This window comes from Heptranchias perlo, unplaced genomic scaffold (genome assembly GCF_035084215.1).
Source record: "Heptranchias perlo isolate sHepPer1 unplaced genomic scaffold, sHepPer1.hap1 HAP1_SCAFFOLD_1698, whole genome shotgun sequence".
NCBI classification, from domain to species: Eukaryota; Metazoa; Chordata; class Chondrichthyes; order Hexanchiformes; family Hexanchidae; genus Heptranchias; species Heptranchias perlo.
This window is the reverse complement of record NW_027138967.1, coordinates 5,001-12,500: the sequence shown is the minus strand read 5'-3', so window position 1 is coordinate 12,500 and position 7,500 is coordinate 5,001.

The following is a 7,500-nucleotide window of genomic DNA, read 5'->3' as shown; positions in this document are numbered from 1 at the left end:
GAGGTGCGGTGCTGCCCGCCGGAGGTACAGCGAAAGGCTGCAAACCACTTTCCGCCGCCTCCCTCCGCGGGCGTGAGACCGACGGTCGTCCGGTTTGGTTCCGCGGCTAGAGCAGGACGAGGGGCAGCGAACGGTACCGGAACGAACCCGGTCGCACACCGGGAAGTCGACTAGCGGGCCGCCGAAAGCGAGCTCGGTGCCCCGGTTTGTCCGTCCCACCCGGAGGCCCATATCTCCGGAAGGCACAGGCCGATTTCCACCGGGTATGTCTCGTTGTGTGCGGCCGGACCAGGCGCAGCGGACGGTGCCGAGCACTCGGAGGTCGGGCGCTGCCCGCCGGAGGTACAGCGAAAGGCTGCAAACCACTTTCCGCCGCCTCCCTCCGCGGGCGTGAGACCGACGGTCGTCCGGTTTGGTTCCGCGGCTAGAGCAGGACGAGGGGCAGCGAACGGTACCGGAACGAACCCGGTCGCACACCGGGAAGTCGACTAGCGGGCCGCCGAAAGCGAGCTCGGTGCCCCGGTTTGTCCGTCCCACCCGGAGGCCCATATCTCCGGAAGGCACAGGCCGATTTCCACCGGGTATGGCTCGTTGTGTGCGGCAGGACCAGGCGCAGCGGACGGTACCGAGCACTCGGAGGTCGGGCGCTGCCCGCCGGAGGTACAGCGAAAGGCTGCAAACCACTTTCCGCCGCCTCCCTCCGCGGGCGTGAGACCGACGGTCGTCGGGTTTGTTTCCGCGGCTAGAGCAGGACGAGGGGCAGCGAACGGTACCGGAACGAACCCGGTCGCACACCGGGAAGTCGACCAGCGGGCCGCCGAAAGCGTGCTCGGGTCCCCGGTTTGTCTGTCCCACCCGGAGGCTGATATCTGAGGAAGTCCGAGGCCGATCTCCTCCGGCTAACTCGGCGGGCAATGTGTCCCCCCCCTACCCCCCACCATCTTCGGCTGATTACCGTGGCTGGACCGGATCAAGGAGCAACGGAACCGTGCCAGAACGACGTCGGTCGGACGGCGTGAACTGATAGTGCCGAGGCCGGAAACCGAGCCGGAAATGTGCACCGATTTATTGGTCCCACTCGCAGGCCCATATCTCCGGAAGGCCGAGGCCGATTTCCTCCGGGTATGGTTCGCTGCGTGCAGCCGGAAGGGGAGCAGCGGACGGCACTGAGCAGCCGGAGGTGCGGCGCTGCCCGCCGGAGCTGCAAGCGAAAGGCTGCGCACCGCTTTCCGCTGGTTAACTCGGCAGGCCGTCAGGCCGACCGACTCCGCTTCAGCACGGGAGCTAGAGTCGGGCAAGGGGCACCGAAGGGTACCGGAAGGATCACGTTCGGACACCGGGAAGTCGAGTGCCGGGCCGCCGAAAGCGAGCTCGGGGCCCCGGTTTGTCCGTCCCACCCGGAGGCCCATATCTCGAGAAGGCACAGGCCGATTTCCTCCGGGTTTGGCTCGCTGCGTGCGCGGCCGACGAGGTGCAGCGAACGGTACCGAGCACTCGGAGGTGCGGCGCTGCCCGCCGGAGGTACAGCGAAAGGCTGCAAACCGCTTTCCGCCTCCTCTCCCCTCGGGCGTGAGACCGACGGTCGTCTGGTTTGCTTCCGCGGCAAGAGCAGGACGAGGGGCACCGAGCGGTACCAGAACGAACCCGGTCGCACACCGGGATGTCGAGTGCCCGGCCCAAACCCGCTACCCCCCCCCCCACCCGAAAGCGAGCCACGGTTTGTGGATTAAAAGTGAAGCGGCAAAGATTTGTAAAACAGCGTGAAATGATGAACCAGAAGCCCAAAGTAATGGTGGGAATAAAAGTTCCGAAATGTGAAATGGTGAACCAGAAGTTGTGTGAACTGTTTAACCCAAAGTGGCAAAAATGGATTAAAAGGGGTGAAATGATCGACCGCAAAGCAGGGCAAGCATTAAACAAAAGCAGCAGCATTTTTTAAAAAGGGACAAATGGTTTACCAGAATCCCAAAAGAATGCTCAGAGACTTAAGTGCCAAAGGGGCAAATGGTTAACCAGAAGCTGGGTGAACTGCTTAACCCAAAGTGGGAAAAAGGATAAAAAAGGGGTGAACTGATCAACCAGAAGTCGACAACAATGTGCGGCGATTAAGTCTGAAAGAGGGAAAGGTTGACCGGAAAGCAGGGAAATGATTAAACAAAAGCAGAAAAATTCAGTAAAAAGGGGCAAGTGGTGAACCAGAAGTTGGGTGAACTGCTTAACCAAAAGTGGGAAAGAGGATTAAAAGGGGAGAAATGTTGAACCAGATGTCGAAAACAATGCGCGGCGATGAAGTCTGAAAGAGGAAAAGGTTGACCGCAAAGCAGGGAAAGGATTAAACAGAAGCAGCAATATCTTTTAAAAAGGGACAAATGGTGAACCAGAATCCCAAAAGAATGCTCAGAGACTTAAGTCCCAAAGGGGCAAATGGTTAACCAGAAGCTGGGTGAACTGTTTAACCAAAAGTGGGAAAAAGGATTAAAATGTTGTGAAATGATTAACCAGAAGGCGAAAGCAAAGTGCGGCGGCGAAGTCCTAAAGGGGAAAAGGTTGACCATAAAGCAGGGAAATGATTAAACAAAAGCAGAAAAATTCAGTAAGAAGGGGCAAATGGTTAACCAGAAGTTGGGTGAACTGCTTAACCAAAAGTGGGAAAGAGGATTAAAAGGGGAGAAATGTTGAACCAGATGTCGAAAACAATGCGCGGCGATGAAGTCTGAAAGAGGAATAGGTCGACCGCAAAGCAGGGAAATGATTAAACAAAAGCAGAAAAATTCAGTAAAAAGGGGCAAATGGTGAACCAGAAGCTGGGTGAACTGCTTAACCAAAAGTGGGAAAAAGGATTAAAAGGGGAGAAATGTTGAACCAGATGTCGAAAACAAGGTGCGGCGATGAAGTCTGAAAGAGGAATAGGTCGACCGCAAAGCAGGGAAAGGTTTAATCAAAAGCAGCAATATCTTTTAAAAAGGGACAAATGGTGAACCAGAATCACAAAAGAATGCTCAGAGACTTAAGTCCCAAAGGGGAAATGGTTAACCAGTAGCTGGGTGAACTGTCCAACCCAAAGTGGGAAAAAGGATTAAAAGGGGTGAAATGATTAACCAGAAGGCGAAAGCAAAGTGCGGCGGCGAAGTCGTAAGGGGAAAAGGTTGACCAGAAAGCAGGGAAAGCATTAAACAAAAGCGGCAACATTTTTAAAAAAGTGGCAAATGGTTAACCAGAATCCCAAAAGAATGCTCAGAGACTTAAGTCCCAAAGGGGAAATGGTTAACCAGAAGCTGGGTGAACTGGTGAACCAAAAGTGGGAAAAAGGATTAAAAGGGGAGAAATGTTTAACCAGAAGGCAAAAGCAAAGTGCGGCGGCGAAGTCCAAAAGGGGAAAAGGTTGACAAGAAAGCAGGGAAATGATTAAACCAAAGCGGAAAAATTCAGTATAATGGGGCAAATGGTTAACCAGAAGCTGGGTGAAATGGTTAACCGAAAGTGGCAAAAAAAGATTTAAAGGGGAAAAATGATTAACCAGAAGTCGACAACAATGCGCGGCGATGAAGTCTGAAAGGGGAAAAGGTTGACCACATAGCAGGGAAACGATTAAACAAAAGCGGCAACATTTTTTAAAAAGTGGCAAATGATTAACCAGAATCCCAAAAGAATGCTCAGAGACTAAGTCCCAAAGGGGAAATGGTTAACCAGAAGCTGGGGGAAATGGTTAACCAAAAGTTGCAAAAATGATTAAAAGGGGTGAAATGATTAACCAGGAGGCTAAAGCAATGTGCCGCGGTGAAGTCTGAAAGAGGGAAAGGTTGACCAGAAAGCATTAAACAAAAGCGGCAACATTTTTTAAAAATTGGCAAATGATTAACCAGAATCCCAAAAGAATGCTCAGAGACTAAGTCCCATAGGGGAAATGGTTAACCAGAAGCTGGGGGAAATGGTTAACCAAAAGTTGCAAAAATGATTAAAAGGGGTGAAATGATTAACCAGGAGGCTGGAGCAATGTGCCGCGGTGAAGTCTGAAAGAGGGAAAGGTTGACCAGAAAGCATTAAACAAAAGTGGCAACATTTTTTAAAAATTGGCAAATGATTAACCAGAATCCCAAAAGAATGCTCAGAGACTAAGTCCCAAAGGGGAAATGGTTAACCAGAAGCTGGGGGAAATGGTTAACCAAAAGTTGCAAAAATGATTAAAAGGGGTGAAATGATTAACCAGGAGGCTGAAGCAATGTGCCGCGGTGAAGTCTGAAAGAGGGAAAGGTTGACCAGAAAGCATTAAACAAAAGTGGCAACATTTTTAAAAAATTGGCAAATGATTAACCAGAATCCCAAAAGAATGCTCAGAGACCAAGTCCCAAAGGGGAAATGGTTAACCAGAAGCTGGGGGAAATGGTTAACCAAAAGTTGCAAAAATGATTAAAAGGGGTGAAATGATTAACCAGGAGGCTAAAGCAATGTGCCGCGGTGAAGTCTGAAAGAGGGAAAGGTTGACCAGAAAGCATTAAACAAAAGCGGCAACATTTTTTAAAAATTGGCAAATGATTAACCAGAATCCCAAAAGAATGCTCAGAGACTAAGTCCCAAAGGGGAAATGGTTAACCAGAAGCTGGGGGAAATGGTTAACCAAAAGTTGCAAAAATGATTAAAAGGGGTGAAATGATTAACCAGGAGGCTGAAGCAATGTGCCGCGGTGAAGTCTGAAAGAGGGAAAGGTTGACCAGAAAGCATTAAACAAAAGTGGCAACATTTTTTAAAAATTGGCAAATGATTAACCAGAATCCCAAAAGAATGCTCAGAGACTAAGTCCCAAAGGGGAAATGGTTAACCAGAAGCTGGGGGAAATGGTTAACCAAAAGTTGCAAAAATGATTAAAAGGGGTGAAATGATTAACCAGGAGGCTAAAGCAATGTGCCGCGGTGAAGTCTGAAAGAGGGAAAGGTTGACCAGAAAGCATTAAACAAAAGTGGCAACATTTTAAAAAATTGGCAAATGATTAACCAGAATCCCAAAAGAATGCTCAGAGACTAAGTCCCAAAGGGGAAATGGTTAACCAGAAGCTGGGGGAAATGGTTAACCAAAAGTTGCAAAAATGATTAAAAGGGGTGAAATGATTAACCAGGAGGCTGGAGCAATGTGCCGCGGTGAAGTCTGAAAGAGGGAAAGGTTGACCAGAAAGCATTAAACAAAAGTGGCAACATTTTTTAAAAATTGGCAAATGATTAACCAGAATCCCAAAAGAATGCTCAGAGACTAAGTCCCAAAGGGGAAATGGTTAACCAGAAGCTGGGGGAAATGGTTAACCAAAAGTTGCAAAAATGATTAAAAGGGGTGAAATGATTAACCAGGAGGCTGAAGCAATGTGCCGCGGTGAAGTCTGAAAGAGGGAAAGGTTGACCAGAAAGCATTAAACAAAAGTGGCAACATTTTTAAAAAATTGGCAAATGATTAACCAGAATCCCAAAAGAATGCTCAGAGACCAAGTCCCAAAGGGGAAATGGTTAACCAGAAGCTGGGGGAAATGGTTAACCAAAAGTTGCAAAAATGATTAAAAGGGGTGAAATGATTAACCAGGAGGCTAAAGCAATGTGCCGCGGTGAAGTCTGAAAGAGGGAAAGGTTGACCAGAAAGCATTAAACAAAAGCGGCAACATTTTTTAAAAATTGGCAAATGATTAACCAGAATCCCAAAAGAATGCTCAGAGACTAAGTCCCAAAGGGGAAATGGTTAACCAGAAGCTGGGTGAAATGGTTAACCAAAAGTTGCAAAAATGATTAAAAGGGGTGAAATGATCAACCAGAAGTCGAAAATAATGTGCGGCGATGAAGTCCTAAGGGGCAAAAGTCACCCAGAAGGCAGGGAAATGATCAAACGAAAGCAGCCAAAAAATTATTAAAAGAGGGGAACTGATGAACCAAAAGATGAGAAACGGCCCGCAGAGACTAAGTCCAAAACGGGAACTGGTGAACCGGAAATGATTAACCAAAAACTAAGTCCGAAGAGGGAACTGGTAAACCAGAACTGAGTAACCCGATTTTTAAAATTAATTATAAATGGGGAAACGATTGAGCAAAAGGCGGAAATTAAGTCACAGGGACCATGTCCGAAAGGGCAAGAGGTTACCCCGTAGGGGGCATTCGTCAACTCAATCTGAAAAATTTGGAGGCAAATCTGACCAAAATGCGGAAATCGGACCACACCGCGAGGGGCGCCATTCGACGGGGCAGGGTTAGACGCGTCGAACGGTACCTGAAGGTCCCGGCTGCGACACGTGAGTCCGGAGATATGGCCAGTCAAAGTCTGATGGGAGGTACCGAAGCCGAAAAATCGAAACGCGTTTGCGGCGATTCGGTGTCAGAGAGTCGGTCACGAATTCAAATTCGTCCCGCTGATTCGCCAATTGCCAGCCGGTTCCGGGGGGATTGGCGGGGTACCTGCAGGATAGTAAGAGGTGGCATGTCGAGACTTAGCCTGTTTACCAGACTTGTGTCTAGCGCCTCCAGGTCTGCAGAGACCGACCCGGGCTGCCGCCCAACCGACTTTTAAGCCTTTTGGGAGTGGGAATTTTTCCCATTTTTCCCCATTTTTCGGGTTTTTTGGTCGGGCTTGAAAACGGCGGCCCCGAGGCCTCCCGGGGCTGGCGGGCTTCGGCTCCCTTGCGAGAGGGTCCGAATTCCACCCGTTTAAGCCCAGAAAGGAGTTCGGAAGTCAGTCGGTCGAGGGAACCCCTTCGGAAGTCCGACGGGGATGGATTCGGCCGGCGTTTCGGATCTCCGGTCAGAGGATTCCCCCCCTGGGCGGGGGGGTGCGAGTAGCTGCCGGCAAACGGTCCCTTGCACTTGTGGCACAAAAAGTCCGAGCACAGGTTAATGAGTTGGCCGCGGAAGCCCCTATGCCGAAATGAGAAAGCCCCCTTTGCGGGGATTTAGTGACGCATCTGCGGCCGGAGGTGGGAGGCCGTCCTGCCGAATTGACACTTGTCATTCGGGCACCTAGGGATTGGTCGGGTACCCGGAGATTTTCGAGAACACGATTTTCAGAGCTTTCTCTGACAGCCCAGGTGCACTTTAAGAGTGCCTGAAAAAGTGACACTTGGCAAAAGGCTCTCAATTTCAAAGCGGAGACCTTTACAAGAGCACTCGGAAGTCACCTGTCAGCATTTAAAGCTACATCAGGCGGCAATTTTCGAACTCTTTGTCAGTCTGAAATCGTGTTGAGCCTCGACAGCGTCGGGCTCAGGCAGGAGGAGCTTGCCAGCAGAGAGAGGCTCACCATGGATTGCTGGTGGATGCTTTTCGAAAACATATACACATTATATTATATTATAATAATATAAAGAAAAAAAAGAGTTTCTCAAAATCTCTGTGACACTTTGCAGATTTTTTTGAAAGCCAATAAAGAGAACTCTTTAACTTGAAAGTCACCTGTGCCGGCATAGCGATGACTTTTAAAACAGGTTGACACTTTCGAGCCGCGGCGGCTCTGAATCACCCCAGACACCAAGTGTGTTTG